The sequence below is a fragment of the Gracilinanus agilis genome, chromosome 3 (assembly GCF_016433145.1).
Source record: "Gracilinanus agilis isolate LMUSP501 chromosome 3, AgileGrace, whole genome shotgun sequence".
NCBI lineage: Eukaryota > Metazoa > Chordata > Mammalia > Didelphimorphia > Didelphidae > Gracilinanus > Gracilinanus agilis.
Window position 1 is genome coordinate 76631255 of NC_058132.1, and position 17196 is coordinate 76648450.

Here is a 17196-nt window from a genome sequence, read left to right on the forward strand (position 1 = left end):
ATCAAGAACAGGTCATTCCAGACTAACTTCATTTTTTTTGGTAGGGTTGCTGGACTGGTTGGTTAATCAGGGGAATGAATGATATAAACAGAGGATGTCTGGATTTTGCCAGTCTCATGATATTCCTGTGGACAAGATAGAGAAGCAGTGTGAATTCTGGTTGAATGACTAGCCCTAAAGTATGGTGATGTGTGCAATTAGAATTTTCTCCCCAAAACTCTCCCAGCTTCCCATTTTCCTTCTCATGTTACATGCCAACATAGGGAGGATATATTTTGATGTGACTCCACCCCTCACGCATTCTGCACCAAAAGGCAGTTGAGGAGGTAGGGTGAGAGCCAGACAGGAGAATTTTACTCAAGTGGTTTTACTTAGGTTTTATACTTCTGTTCTTTTATTTCTTTTACTTTAGGTGATTACTAATAAATCTTATAAAATATAATAATTGGAGTTATTGGACATTAATTTAAATCTTACATTGTTGGCAAGCCATGAAGGGATAGAATCCTTGATTTTTAAGATAATCTTTGAGTAAAGATAGGGAGTAGATTATTTTGAGAAAACCACATTTCTCCCCTGCTGGGGCACTTTTTGCCCTCCCCTTCAGGGGAACTCTCTTCAGAGTCTTCCTGGCTCAGGGGAAACAAAGTGGTGTCTCCTCCCACCCGCTTTGGTTTGCTGGACTTAGCCTGAGGGGACTTGCCAAGCCTGGAGTCACTGCCCACCTACTGCACCTTTGCAAGCCATTTCACTGCCAGAGGATGAGGTATAAATCCCCTTCTCTACCCCACCCCCTTTGGGTCTCAAGAACAATCTAGCTGCTTGAATTTCCAGCTTGCTACTGAGGCAGCTTTTAGACCACCCTGCCTAGAGCAGCCCTTTCCATTGCTTAACAAACCCACCCCATTAAGCTTTCAAGCTAATTTTAGACTAACCCATGGTAGCTTTCATAGCCTCTTTTAGAGCTCAGATTCCAATAACCTGTATTCTACACCCATAAAACTCTTTTGCTCTCCCAGACCAGCTGAGCTAAGTAGCTCTAAGGAGTTTTTATCTTCATTGAACCTATAATAGAAAGCTTTTGCCTTTTCTTGTTGCCCCTCCTAAATTTAGTCTCCAGTTAAAGCTTTTCACCCTCACCCTCCATTCAAAGGCTGATTGGGGAGTGTCTCCATCTACTAGCCTTGTGAGAGTTTTACTCCTAGCCAGTACATACCAGGGTAGAGCCACCTCCGAACAGGAAGTAGAATTGCTACTGATTTAATAATTTGATTTAAAAGCATGGTCCACTCTATGAAACAGCAGTGCAGTACCACAGTTTTAAGATGTTTTTTCTTACTATTGTTCCTGGGAGAACATGTACCTATTGGATACTTTGAAATTTATCCATTCCTCCCCAAGAAAAAACAACTGAAATATATCTTGAGTAATCTCAAGATGCAGAAGGGAGATTCTTCCCCAGTCTCTGCAACACATCCAAAATGGGGTTTGTCCATACTATGCTCAGTGCAGAAATGCCCCTTGGTATGGGGAGCCCCAGAAGTATGACCAAAAGAATCTAGATGGATGATGATACTCAGGAGGGGAAGGAACCTTAAAGAGTCTGAAGGTGAATTTTAAGCCTTTTCAAATTCCATTGTCTTATTGATGCTAACTGTTTCAGTTTGTTCCCTTTCAAATAGTGAAGAAGTCTCTGTAATGCAGCTATCGGAATTAGAGAAAAGGACTCTTGATTTCATTGCTCACATCCTGCCACATTATATTTGCTGACTGTTTGCTTTAAAATTCAATTTTGTTTTTGAAGTTCACATATTAGTCTAATCTAATATATTCTGTTACACTATGTCATTTTTAGGTACTGTGTTTTGGCCATTACCTATATGTTCTGTTACATTGTCTTTATTTGTACCCTCCCCTTATGACTGCACTGGAGAAAATACCATTATAAAAGTCCATAAACAACTTGGACAAACCCTTTTCCATGGCAAAACCATAGGTCCTTATGAATGCTGGGTTTGTCACCAGATACCTCAAGGTCACATGTTGCCTTAACATGTTTTTGTTCCTTTTTGCCTTTGTTAATTGTCACATGGATGATGATGGATGGACTGGTTACAACCTGTATCAGCAAACTTTGGAGAATTTAATGAGCTAAAAATCTCAATTGATTTTAATGGGTCTTCAGAAATGATTTTCAGATACCTAGTAGAGTACCACTACCTCTGACTGATTGCCTACTTTTGAGTTTTTTTGTAATAAGAGGTAAGGATCTATTTAGTAGTTGAAGTGAAGTGCAATAGCACTATTGTATTATCCACCTCCACATTTATAAAATGTAATGGATGAGACATAAGAAGTGATTTTCACTATTGTATTCCTCCCCTCCACATTGCAATGAATGGGACATGTAAAGATATGCCTTTTATGGTTGTTAATATCTCATACCAGAGGAGGGAGGTTTCCCAAGGGGCTTGGTTACCCTGTGATGGGTTATAATCACATCCTGCAGGTGGGAAGGATTTCCCAGGGGGCTTGGTAACCCCCTGGATGGCTCCCAGAGGGAATATTTCCCATGGAGCTTGGTAGCTCCTAGATGGTTTTTATATTTGTAACTCTTCAGTTTACTCTACCCTTCCACCAGAATGATCTAGATACTTGGTGACATTTTAGACCCTAAAAGTTTTTATCAGCAGTACAGAGGTTGTTTTTGTTTTGTTTTTTTATCCCCTGGGCTCTCCTGCCAAATTGTAATATTTAGAAATTAGATATTATATAAATATATATTTTAAGGTGTGGTCACCAGGAATCAATAATTCAGATTGATTCCATAATTAAAATAGACCAAAGTCAGGATGGGTTTTATGGTAGTTTATTTACAATTAGGAAGGTAAAAGGTAGGGAAATAGAGAGGGGGAGAGGCTGGCCCAGGCCAGCAGAGGCCTGGAGGGAGAGAAGGTTAAAGGGCTAATTAAACTAGGCTACAAGCCACAAGGCCTTAGCAATCAGAGAGGCAAGAAGCCTACTTGAGGTAGAGAGTCTGGAAAACGCCAAGGTAGGCCCAAGGAAGTCAGCCTAACTTACCCACATGACAATTCAGAGGGGAAGCTGCCTGAGGTCTCAGCCAAGATCCTTCAGCACCAAGTTCAAAGCGTGAACTGCCTCCACAGGAAGTTACCAACATACTTGAAGAGATAGCATCTTTTGTCACTTCCTGGGGGTCCACCTCTAATTCAAGTGGACAAATGGCAGCCTCTACACTGCTTTGGAATGCCCAAAGGGCAGTCCCTTGTTCTTGATTTGTTACTTATTGTCACATGTAGGTAACTCATCTCCCCTCCCCAATAAGGGAGGTGGGGATGACATTATCTCTGGTGGCTAGAGTTTTAACTATGAATGGGCTCGAGCTAATTTCATTTACACAATCCACCCTGATGATCATATTGGGTCCCTAGTCACCCCAAGTGATCATTTTACATAATCATCTTATACCCACAAAGGTCTTCTAACTACAATAGTTAGAGATAAGAGGGGAATGGAAGAGAGAGAAGGCAAAATCAATGTTTTCTAAGTCCATTGACAAGAAACCAATTGGGGGCAGTCCCCTATTGGCATAAAATGTAGTAGCTGTTCAAACCCCATCAGTTCAATCAGTTACAAAGTTCATTCTAGATCTCTTGATTCAATGTAGATTCTTCAGGCATCTCTCTGCAAACAGTTCATTCTCTGGATTAAGGAATCAGCAAGCTTCTTTCCCTGAGAATTTTTCTCGAACAAAATCAAAAAATTAAATCTTGGATTTAATAAAAATACAATTAAATCTTGGATTTTATAAAAATATAATCCCTCCTGATGTGGGAATTTAAAAAAGAAATACCCAGATCAGCTCAGGATACATGGTTGAGTTATGGGGTTGTATGAGTCAATTCAAAAGAAAAAAAAGTATAAAAAAGAAAATCAAATAGAAAAAATGAAACTTTGGAAAAAGAAAACATTTCAAATCAGAATCAAAATATCAAAATCTATGTATATAAAATTTCTGAATGAAAAGAAATTCATAACAGGCCCTTGTATTAGGGTCCAATTAATATAATTTCCATCCTATTAGTCTGTAGGACACAATGCAGTAATACCGCACTTACCCATTTGCAGCCAAGACTACAGGAAGTTGCCATTCTATAAGAGAGAAAAAGGGCCAGATTTGCAAGGGAAGTGCCTGTCATCCCTTCACTCTCAGGAATATATGGGTGAGCCAGATGATGGCCAACCTGTGGTACCTGACTGGCAGTGTAGTTCGAAGAGTCCTACATCTTAACATATGTTAAGCATTGCAACTTCAAGTCTGACACTGAGTTCAAGTCCTTAGTATTGGTGTGGGAATACCTCAATCCCACCAGTATTTGAATGATCTTTTTGACCTTGTGCTCCTTGTAACTGTGCAGATTTTCTCATCAATCCCATTGGGATTGGTCGTTTGGTCTCCATGACCTTGTGCTTTCTTAGCACAATTAACGGCTCTTGTGTTCCCTTCTCCTGGAATCAGACAGAAGCATTAATCACAGTCCCATAACATTTAACAATACATGGCAGGTTCCCAAAGCCTAAAGCCTTGTGAGTAAGCAGTAATATTATAGCAAATATATATATATATATGTATATATATATATATATATAAATTATATATAGCACTGCAAAAAAAAAGATTAAGTGATTATATGTACTTAAGTACAAGAAATGAGAAAAAGGGAAAAAATCAATTATTCTATTAAAAGATTATAGGAAAAACAAATAAAAAAAATTAAAAATAAATTCAGGGAAAAATCAAGAACAACAAAAACAAAAAATACAATGTGATTCCAAAAAAACAGCATCCATTAGTCTATGAACTGTTATCTCCAATGCAGGTAACAGGAAACAGTCAATCAGTTTCAATAGAAGATGCTCTTTTTACATGTGAGCAATGAATCCAAGAGTCCTTTTCTCCAATTTTTATAGCTGTTGGGGTAGTTAATAAAATTTTGAATGGGCCTTCCCATATAAGCTGAGTTGCCCCAGTGCACTGGAAATTGTTTATATATACCTTGTCTCCTGGGTTCAGGTCATGAAGTGAAAAGTCTATTGGTCCTGCTTGTACTGCAGTTCCAGATTCATGGAGTTCACAAAGTTTGTGTTGCAATTCCTGTATATAGGAAGCAATAGAATTATCTCCTCCTAATAGTGATGTATATGCAGGAGGAAAAGGCTTAGCCTGTATAAGGGGATGTCCAAAAAGCATCTCATATGGTGAGATGTGTAGATCTCCCCTGGGCCTGCTTCTAAGATAAAATAGAGCTAAAGGGAGAATTTCAGGCCATTTTAGATGTGTCTCAGTGATTTGCCAATCATAGTTTTAAGTTCTCTGTTCATCCATTCAACTTGGCCTGAGCTCTGGGGGTGATATGGTACATGGAATTTTGGAGTTATCCCCAAACAGGAATATATTTCAGATAAAACTGAATCAGTAAAGTGACTCCCCCGTCCGAGTCAATATGTGCAGGCAGGCCAAAACAAGGAATGATTTTTTTAAAAGCACCTTGGCGACAAAAACCGTTGTGGCTCAGGTAGTAGGAAATGCTTCTGGCCACCTGGTCAGTTGATTCACTATGACTAGACAGAATTTATATTGTCCAGCCTTTGGCATTGTTATGAAATCAATTTGCAGGTGCTCAAAAGGTGTGTAAGCCAAAGGACACCCACCAAAAGCCTTGCCACAAAAGGCATGTTGAGGGGCAGCTGGGTAGCTCAGTGGAGTGAGAGCCAGGCCTAGAGACGGGAAGTCCTAGGTTCAAATCAGGCCTCAGACACTTCCCAGCTGTGTGATCCTGGGCAAGTCACTTGACCCCCATTGCCCACCCTTACCACTCTTCCACCTATAAGTCAATACACAGAAGTCAAGGGTTTAAAAAAAAAAAACAAAAAAAAAAAAACAAAAAAAAAAGGCATGTTGTTATATGCTTGGCAGGTAGGGCAAGCTGCACACACTTTAGAGGCTATAGTGGTTATGCCAGGAGCTATCCATACCCTTTCAACAGAGTCTACAATGCCCTGGGTACCAAAATGACCATTTTTATGAATGGATTGACAAATTTGGTGATAAAAGTTTCTAGGGAGCAGGGGTTTTCCTTCAGGGGACACCCATACTCCATTTATCTGTTTAGCCTTAAATTTCTGCTTACATTTTTCTACTTCCTTCTCATCATAGGAAAGTGATAAATTTGAGTCATCAGTGGTGGTTAATGTTAAAATTAATTCAGGCCCTTCTATAGCTGCTAGCTTTGCAGCAGTATCTGCCCGGTCATTTCCCTAGAGACAGGGTCAGTGCCACCTATATGGGCATTGCAATGAACTACAGCTAGGGCTTTGGGTAGCTGGAAAGCAGAAATAACTTCATTAATAATTTTTGCATTAGCTTTAGATTTTCCAGTTGTGGTTAAAAATCCTCTCTGAAACCATAACATACCAACTGCATGACAAATTCTAAATGCATGTCTAGAATCCATGTAAATTGTTGCTCTTTTATCTTTGTCAATTATACATGCATGTTTTAGGGCTATGAGTTCTGAGGCTTGAGCATTTAGATTTGAGGGCAGTGAAACTGACCATACAGTGTCAAATTCTGTGACTACCGTAGTTCCAGTATAGCGTATGCCATTCCTCATAAAAGAAGAACCATCAATAAATAAAACTAGATCGGGATTTTCTAAAGGAGTGTCCAAGAGATTGTCTTGAGGCTTTTCAGCCATGGACACTAGTGTTTCACAATTATGTAAAGGTTTTTTTGAAACTGGTAAATCTCTGGTGGCTAGAGTTTTAACTATGAATGGGCTTGAGATAATTCCATTTACACAAAAGTAACAGAGTTTGTTAAAAATATCTCAACTAAAGTGGACAGATTGGCTAGATCTTGAGAAATTGTGACAAATATCCATGAGCTTCAAAAGTTTTGAAAATGTCATACAGCAAGTGGCTATAGAGACTCAGGTGAATCCTAATGATAGCGGGTTTGTTTGCTATTGTCATTAAATGGGCTCTTGTGATTTGGGGGATTTTGCTACTTCTTTGAATGTGCATTAGCTGCTGTACTACTGTTTTAAAAAGCTGTTACTTGTTGAAAATCATGTGCTCTCACACTGTGGATCATGGCCAAGTTAAAAAGAGAATAGATCTCATTTTTAGGGTAAGAAACCTTTAAATTGTGCCTCTACTTGGCTGACACCTTTTCATGTAATGTGAAATATATATATGTATATATATATATGTATATATATGTGTGTGTATATATATATAACACCCTTAACTTCTGTGTATTGGCTCCTAGGTGGAAGAGTGGTAAGGGTGGGCAATGGGGGTCAAGTGACTTGCCCAGGTCACACAGTTGGGAAGTGTCTGAGGCTGGATTTGAACCTAGGACCTCCCGTCTCTAGGCCTGACTCTCAATCTATTGAGCTACCCAGCTGCCCCTATATTTTTGATTTTAAAAAAATTATTGTTTTTCCTTGTATGTGCAATAGAGTATTTGAGTTTTCTTTTTTCTCTCATTTTTTTGACTTGAAGTACATGTTACCAGTATTATTGTTGTTATTCTTTTTTATTTTGAAGGATAAGTTTTAAATGTCCATTAGCCCTAATGTCAATGCATACCCAAAAGCTTTAGACCAGTGATGGGCAAACTTTTTAAAGAAGAGGCCAAAGGAAAGGAAATGCTCATCTGTCAGTATGTTTCTAAGGCAACTCTTTCGAAGTTTTATTGTATTGTATCCTGCTCATTGTATTCGTCAGATTAGGAATAACATCAGGTAGCCCTATAGAACATTTCAGGGGGCCGCATCTGGTCTGCAGGCCATAGTTTGCCCTTTACTGCTTTAGACTATGGAACCTTGCCATTGATTGTTAAATATTATGGGACTTTGATTAATAATTATGGCTGATTCCAGGAGAAGGGATCACAAAAGAGCCACTGCACAGTGCCAAGGAGCACAAAGTTAACCTGCACAGTGCCTAGGAGCACAAGGTCAAGGAGACCAACCAATCCTGGTTGGATTAATAAGATTCTGTGCCAAGACAAAGGACTTTAATTTTGGGGTTCAAGAAAGCTGCTGTTTGCAAAGTCAGACACAGGATTTTGATGTTGTTATTGGTTTTTTTTAATCCTTATCTTCTGACATAGTATCAATTTAAAGTCAGAAGATCAGCATGGGACAGGCAATTAGGATTAAGAGACTTGCCCATGGTCACACAGCTAGGAAGTGCTGAGTTGACATTTGAACTCAAATCCTTTGGACTACAGGCCTGGCACTCTATCCACTGTGCTATCTAGCTGCCTCTGCAATCCAGTTTTAAGAAATTTTAATTATTTTTATGTCACAGATCCCTTCTGGAATCTAGTAAAGGCTATGGACCTCTTCTTAGCATAATACTTTTAAATGCACAAAATAAAAGAATGGACTTACAAAAGAAGCTGATTATACTGAAATAGTTATCAGAATTTTTTTAAAGGTCACACCTATAATAAACAGATCCAGTACCTAAATGTTAGGGATGGAGGGGAGATAGAGAGAGTCTATGAGGGGAAAGACTCTCTTCTAGCTTCTCCCCTCCCGCCAATTATACAATGCCGAGACTTTGAAGGGGTGTCACCCCCAAACTGGGTGACCTGGATGGTCGTGCCTCCCCACAGGATTTGGGGGCAAGGCTTCCCTTTAAGATGAGGTATGGGGGACCTCAAACCGATTCTGAATGAGGGTGGGGTTCAGGCAAGCCTCCCCCAAGGTCAGTCAACTTCACAGCAGGTAGTCTGGCTCCAAGATGGAGGCAGCCATACCAAGCTGTGATTCTCCTCCCCCTCTTCTCTCAGGCACTCTGGAATGCTATGTGACTAATGAATGGCTTTTATTCTTCGCAATTCAGGGGTTAGGGAAAGGGGTGAAGGGCAGACGGATTTGGGGTGCCCTCTTCTCTATTTCTATGAGGTCCGACACTCAGGTGGGAACCTTTGGGATTCCCACTCCTAAGCGTCTCCTCTCGCCTCTTCTCCTTCAGTTTCTATTTCTATTTCCTATTTCTATCCTTTTCTATAATTGTAAGACAAACCAGAAAGGGTCTCTTGCAAGGTTGGGTAATGGGAGAAGGAGCCCAAGAGATTGCTCCCAAAATGGAGTCCAGAAACTTAGGTAACTGAAGTCTTACTGGATGAGAAGTGATGGGATACCTTTGACCATGGAATCAGGGTATCAACATCTAAAGAAAGATCCTCAGGAAGTCCTCAGAACTGAATTTGAGCTGAGATGTTCTCCTCCCTCTCTCAGTCCTCCACCAGAAGTCCTTCCTCCTCCTTCCTCCTCTGGAGACTTCCCCAGAATCCCCTCTGGTCTTAACTGTCACCAGCTGTCACCAACAGCCTTCTTCTGGCTCTTTTTGTCCCATCCCCCATCCTTACACACCCCCAGTTAAGAAGCCTTGTTTTAAAGTTTGCAAAGCACTTTCCTCACAATCTTTCTGAGATAGTGAAAGTATTACTGTTCCCATTTTATAGCTAAAAAAATTGATACTCTGAGAGGTTACATGACTTGTCTTTGGTCACACAGCTAGTAAGTATAAAATGATTTGACACTTGTATCCTGATTCCAGTTCCAGCACTCTTTCCATACTCAATCCCATAATCACAAGATTGTCCACATGGTAATGATTTTTGTTCTTGGGGGAGATGGGGAAGGAGAAATCACAGCAACTGATGACCACTCAATAAAGAGGAGTTGCTAAGGACAATGGTGGAGGGAGTTGGCACTTACACTGATGAAATAATAGAAAAATTAATGTGACTCAAGGTCTTGGTCCCTTTGCTTTGGAAATACAAGCAGAAGTTATTTCATATGTAGCTATCAACTGATACTGGGAGGCTTTGATCTGATGTTTCCATTTCAGAAATCAGCTCTGGGATGGGGTAATATGAAATAATGCTTTGAAACTCATTCCAGCATTTTATGGTTTAGAAGCCTAGGATCCTAACCTTAGAGCTTGAAGGAACATTAATGGTCATCTAGTGACTCCGTGGGCTCTGTGAACTCATACTATTTTTTAATTCTTCCCTTTTGTTTTAGAATAGATACAAGATATCAGTCCTGAGGCAGAAGAGTGGGAGACCTAGGCAATCGGGGTTAAGTGACATGCCCAGGATCACACAGCTAGGCAGTGATTTGAGCCATATTTAAGTCTAGGACCTCTTTTCTCTAGGCCTGACTCGCTAATGTTTCTCCATTGAACCACGTGCCTGTGCTCATAGACGTTGTTAAAAAAAAAGATTTTGATAACTATTTCAATATAATTGGTTTCTTTTGTAAAGTTATATATTTCATTGTATGCATTTTAAAACATCATTCTGAGAAAGGGTTCAAAGGCACCACCATGACACAGAAAAGGTTAATTAGAAATCTCTGAATTCTAATCCAACACTTTCATTTTACAGAGGAAGAGTCAGAGACTAGAGAAGTGAAGATTACCCTAAATTAAATGGGTATTCTTCAGCAAGAGAGCCAGAATTCAAACCTGAGTCCTTCAACTCTAAATCCAGGGCCCTTCTCACTTGTCCCTAGCTGTCTTTTGCCCCAGTCATAAATGATTTCACTTGGCATTATAAAACCTAAAGATCCTTTGATCTTTTCTAATTGAGAAACCAGAGTGGCATATGAAAGAAGCTCTAAAATGGAGATACATGCAGCATCTTGCTGTGATGTTAAATGAATGTTAAATGAAATCCCTAGCCCATCACACCAATCCCTGGGCTCAGATGGGCTGGAGTCAACCTGGAGTCTTCTCCAAAAATTCTATTTCTTTGTTAAATTTACTGCTCTCATTCAATTTCCTTTGGGAATCTTAGGACATGGCTTATGCTTGAAGCTCTTCCATAAGTAATCAAGGTCACAATGTATATCAGGTATAGTGTTTTAAAGATATAAAGGTGAAACTTTTATTTGTCCCCATAGAAAATGCTAAATAACATTCTTAATTTTTGGTCAATATTTGTGATTTCATTGGAGTGTGGAGAGAAAATAATTAATTTGTTCTTCTCAGGGTGGGATTCCATTAGAGAAGGAAAATCTGTTTAGGAGTTCAGAATAATATCTCAAGGACATTTTGTTATTGCCATAAGTCCAGTGGGTTGAGAGATCTCTTATCTCAAAGAAAGCAAGCCATTAGGCTATCCTACCTTCTTATCTCCTCTGAACTTTATAAAGTCAGAAGAGAACCTCCTAAAGACATATCTACTTCTTCATAACCTCCCCCCAACCCTGGTGGAACTCATGATAGGATTCATGCTTTGTGTGTACGTGTATACTCATGCTATGTAACTTTTTGCTTTCTGATTGGCTAGTATTTTGCTCCTCGATTGCAAGTATCAAAATTATAATAGAAATAATTACAGAAATTATACTCCAAATGAGGAAAATGATGATACACAACAAAATACCCTACAACAATACATCCAAAGTGGAGCTCATCCATGTTATGCACAGAGTGAAAATCTCCCTCAGAATGGAGGATCCCAGAGAAATGCCCAAGCATCTTTATCAGGTTGCAATGGTGGGGCAAGGACCTTGGAATTAGAAAATGAAATCTTTGATTTTTCAGAACCTGATGCTTTAATGTCAATTATTCCTATCCATTCCCCCCCCCCCAAATAGTAATGAACCACATGAAACCCTAAAAGTAAGGAACTCATACTATGACTGCCTTTTAGACACTGGAGCATCTAGATCAGTTTTGGTGAGTAAACCAGATGCAAAATGTGATCACATTGGATCTATAAATGTAGTAGGTGTATCAGGAACACCTCAAAAGGTCCCAACACTTTCTCCTTGAATGGTATCTGAGGGACCTTTATCTGTAGAACATTTTTTTCTACTAATGCCTGAGGCCCTCACAAATCTGCTGGGAAGAAACCTATTATGTAAACGAAAAGCAACAATAACATGCACTCCAGATGACTCTAGGTCACTAGAATTACCTGAGGAATCTTTAAATTTGCTTCCTATATTTATCTCAGAAAGCCAAGAGGTGAAAGAGCCTCCCACCTTTAAAATACCAGCTGATATGCCTGAGTCTCTTTGGGATACATCTTCTTCTGATATAGGCCTACTTAAATCAGCTGATCCCGTTTAGATTAAGACCCAAAATTCCCCACTTCCTTCCATTCCTCAGTATCCCCTATCAAAAGAGGCAATTGAAGGAATTACCTTGGTAATAAATTCATTAATTGAGTAAGGAATAACAATTCTATGCAAATCAGAAATATAGTACACCTATTTTGCCTGTTATAAAGCCAAAATTAGGCCCAGATGGAAAAGTCATATATAGATTCATCCAAGATTTAAGGGCTATAAATAATCATGTCATCAAAAGATATCCTGTGGTTGCAAAACCAAACACAAAAATTTTTTCTATTCCCCACACAGCTTTACTGTAGTGAATTTGTGCTTAGCATTTTTCTCAATATCGATTCATGAGGATTCCAGAAATATATTTGCTTTTACCTGGAAAGGTTCATAATGGACCTGGTATCCATTGCCACAGGGGTACATGGAAAGCCCTACCTTGTTTGCACAAATTTTGACCCAAGATACAGATAATATTCAATTTAAGCATAGTTGCTTAATTAAATATGTAGATGATTTGCTCTTGACTTCACCAAATGCAGCAGCATGCCAAGAAGATAGCAAATATCTTCTGTTAGAATTACATAAGAGGGGCAGCTGGGTAGCTCAGTGGATTGAGAGTCAGGCCTAGAGACATGGGGGGTCCTAGGTTCAAATCTGACCTCAGACACTTCCCAGCTATGTGACCCTGGGCAAGTCACTTGACCCCCATTGCCTACCCTTACCACTCTTCTGCCTTGGAGCCAATACACAGTATTGACTCTAAGACGGAAGGTAAGGGTTTAAAAAAAAAAAAAGAATTTTCCACTGTGTGGTCACCTTCATTGCCTTCAAATATAAGTGCTCAAGGTGCAGAACTTATAGCTTTAAAACATGCCTGTATCATTGCCAGAAACAAAGGGGCAACAATTTACACAGACTCGAGATATGCATTTGGAATTTGTCAGGCAGTGGGTATGTTATGTCATCAGAGAGGATTTCTAACCTCAGCTGGAAAAACTATATATATTATAGCAAATGCAGAAATTATTAATAAAGTTCTTTCTGCTCTCCAAGTACCTGAAGCCCTATCCATAGTTCATTGCTCTTGCCCATTGTTAATATTAAAAATGATAAAGGCTTGTATAAATATATAATTTAGTATTTTAATTAAAGCCATGCTGATAGATAAATTCATTAGACCACGCGCTTGTAAGCATTCAAAACTGCCGCCACCTCCATTTTGTTTCCTGTCTCTACCTGGAAGCGCCTACTTGCAAAAGAGCCTACTGGCAAAAGAGACCACTTCCTCCTAACCCAGGAGATTTAAACCCTTTCCTGCGTCAAGACGTAAGCCTTCCCAAGCCCAAAAACCGGAAACGGAAACCCGTTGGACCACAGGAAATGTAGTTTGATACATTTCCCAAATTTCACTTTTACACCATACAGGTGGAACTGACCCTGTCTTTAGGGGAAATGACTGAGAAGATACTGCTGCAAAGCTAGTGACCATAGAAGGACATGAATTAATTTTAACTTTAACAACAAATAGTGAATCAGATTTATCACTTTCCTACAATGAAAAGGAAGTGGAAAAATGGAAGGCTAAACAGATAAATGGAGTATGGGTGTCATCTGAAGGAAAAACACTGCTCCCTAGAAGTTTTTATCATCAAATATGCCAGTCCGTGCAAAAAAAAAATGGTCACTTTGGCACACAGGGCACTGTAGACTCTGTTAAAAGAGTATGGATAGCCCCTGGTATAACTATTATGGCCTCTAAAATGTGTACAGCCTGCCCCACCTGCCAAGCATATAAACAAACACCTTTTGTGGCAAAGCATTTGGTGGGCACCCCCTGGCTTACACACCTTTTGAACACCTGCAAATAGATTTTATTACAATGCCAAAAGCGGGATATTATAAATTTTGTCCAGTCATAGTAGATCAGAATACCAGATGGCTGGAACCATTTCCTACTCCTCTAGCCACAGTGGCTTTTGTTGCCAAGGTACTCTTAAAATAGATTATTTTGGCCTTGATTTGGCCTGCCTGCACGTATTGTTTCTGACAGAGGAAGCCATTTTACTGATTCAGTTTTATCTCAGGTTTATTCCTATCTGGGAATAACTCCCAAATTCCATGTATCATATCATCCCCAGAGTGCAGGTCAAGTTGAAAGAATGAACAGAGAGCTCAAAACTATGGTTGGCAAACTATGCACTGAAACACATCTAAAATAGCCTGAAGCTCTCCTTCTAGCTTTATTTTATTTCCAAAGCAGGCTTAGAGGAGATTTACATATCTCACCATTTGAGATGCTTTTTGAACACCCTCCTATACAAGCTAAACCTTTTTCTCCTGCATATACATCATTATTAGGGGGAGATAATTCTATTGCTACATATATACAAGAATTGCAGGACAAATTGGGTGAACTCCATGAATCTGGAGATGTAGTATAATCATGACCTATAGACTTCACTTCATGACCTAAATCCAGGAAACAAGGCATACATAATGAACTTCCAGTGTACTAGAGCAATTCAGCCTTTCTGGGAAGGTCCTTTCGAGTACTGTTAACCACTCAAACAGCTATAAAAATTGGAGAAAAGGACTCTTGGATTCATTGCTCACATGCAAAGAGAGCAGCTTCTATTGAAACTGATTGACTATACCCCAAACTCAACCATATATCCCAATTTGATCCAAATGTTGGATAACATCCTCCTCAGGGAGGATTTCAAGGGGGATTGTATAATTGTCATAGGGATTGTATAATTGCCATAAAACTAAAAAAAATCATTTGAGAAAGAAACATTTCAGGAAAGAGATCTCTATAACTCTTTGAATCTAGAAGATTAATTTTTTATTTGAAGAAGCCACCATGAATATGCCTGAAGAAACCTCTATAGCATCAGAAGATCCAGCATAAACTTTGGAGTATAACTGATTGAACTTTGGGGGGATTGAACACAAGTATTTTGAATGTAAACTTGTATGCCATAGGGGATTGCCCCCTAATTGGCTTATGGTCAATGTGCCTAGCAAACATTGGTTTGCTCTCTCTCTCTCTCTCTCTCTCTCTGTCTCTCTCTGTCTCTCTCTCTCTCTCTCTCTCTCTCTCTCTCTCTTTTATTTCCCTCTTAACTATTGTAGTTTAAAACGATCCATTGGGGAGACTAGACTCTCAATGGATCACAGGGAGGATTGTGAAAGAGAATTCTTAACTCTATTGTCTATCCTGGATTAATCCTAACTTAAGTACCTCACTAGATTGTGAAGACAGGATTAACTCCTCTTTGACCACATTTTGATTGAATCAACACAAGCTTAAACTAGGTGAAGTGTCTTGTAAACTACCTAGTGAATTCACACCCTCAGAAACTCAATCAGCCAGGATAGGTATTCACCTTTCCAGAAGAATTTTTAAAAAGTCACACCTTAGATGAAAACTTAACCTTCAGAAGGTGAGAACTTAAGCTTCAGAAGGTGAGAAGTAGGTCCCACAGACACTGTCCCCCTGCCCAGTACTAGACAATTTGGAAATTATGATTGGCCTTTGTGAAGAGGGGAAGGGACAAGGAGCCACCATAAAAGCCACAAAATCCTTTGACTTCGGGGGGGGGGTTGTCTTTGAGAAGATAGTCTGAAGAGAGTGTCTTCTGGAGATAATCTTTGAAGGAGCTTCACCTGAGACTGTGGCTTGGATCCTTGCTTGGAGCTCAGCTTCAACTTAGACTCTGACTCATAGACTATTTTGTTGGGTGAGTGAAAGGGTGACTCCCTTCCTAGTTTCCTAAGAGACTAGTGGCCCTCCTGACTGAGGACTAGTTTAAGTATTTTCTCTAACCTCTTTCACATTTCTCTACTATATTGTTTCCCCTCTATTTTTGTAAATAAATCTCTGACACAAGATAAATTCATAAAATTATTTCCCAACCATTAATTTTCACCTTTACAACAGAGATAAGACTTGGGGATCTTAGGATGAGGTTTATTGAAGGGAATTCTTTGTATCTAGCAAAAATCTCAGGATGAATGGAAACAAGAGGAGAAGATCTTTAGGTTTATGTCTTGATTTGGGTCTCATACAGTGTTCCAAGACCATAGTGTTAAGGAATTTAAGGGTTTGACTAAAATGCATGAGAATTTTAAGATAATACTGTGGTCACAGATTTTAAAATTAATATAGCCCACGTCAAAATGACTTGTAGCAATTTTTATTTACAAAAAAGGTGGAGAGAGTGAAAGTAGAGAAATGAAAGAGAGGGTAGAGTAAGAAATCTAGATTATCATCCTAAATGTTATTCTGGTCCCCCAGCTCAACTCACTTAGGGATCATTAACCCCTCAGCTGGAGTGTTTGGTGTTGAATTAAGCAAGGGTTCAACCCATACAGCCTCCTTCAAGAAGGGGAGGCCTCTCTAGAACTAATCTCTCCAGAAGCCAGGAAAGGAAGGTCAGCTTTTCACTCACCAGGAGAAGATCTAAAGGGAGAAGATCCAGGATCAGTCTTACCAGAGGCAGTCCAAGAGCTGCAGTCCTGGTCCAAGTTCCTTCAACCCCAAAATTCAGGACAAAGACCTCTTGCACAAGAAGTCCATCATCTTTTATAGTTCTTTTTTTTAATGCCACTTCCTGTCCCTTCCTCAACTTTACAGGGACTAATTGCAGTCTTTAAATTTGCTTAGTACTGTCCAAGTGGTGGTCAGTCACTTCTGGAATTGTCACCCACTTTAGTAAGTGGCTTGTAGACCTCCCCTACTTAGTGTTAAGTAGGGGTATCTACACTTTTGGTTGATTAAATTTAAAAGTAGGTAAAGGGAGAGTCAATCCCACCTTCACAACAGAAATACACAGATAGATCTTTGGGGAAAAGGGAGTGAGAGAAGGGAAGGGATAGTAGATTCTCAAATCATAATGGGGAAAAGATAAATGGTAACTCCCAGGAAGTTCAAGAAGGGTCGTAGCAACAGAGATAACTTTTTAAAGCTATTTTGTTAGAACAGTGAAATCTCAGTTTAACTAGA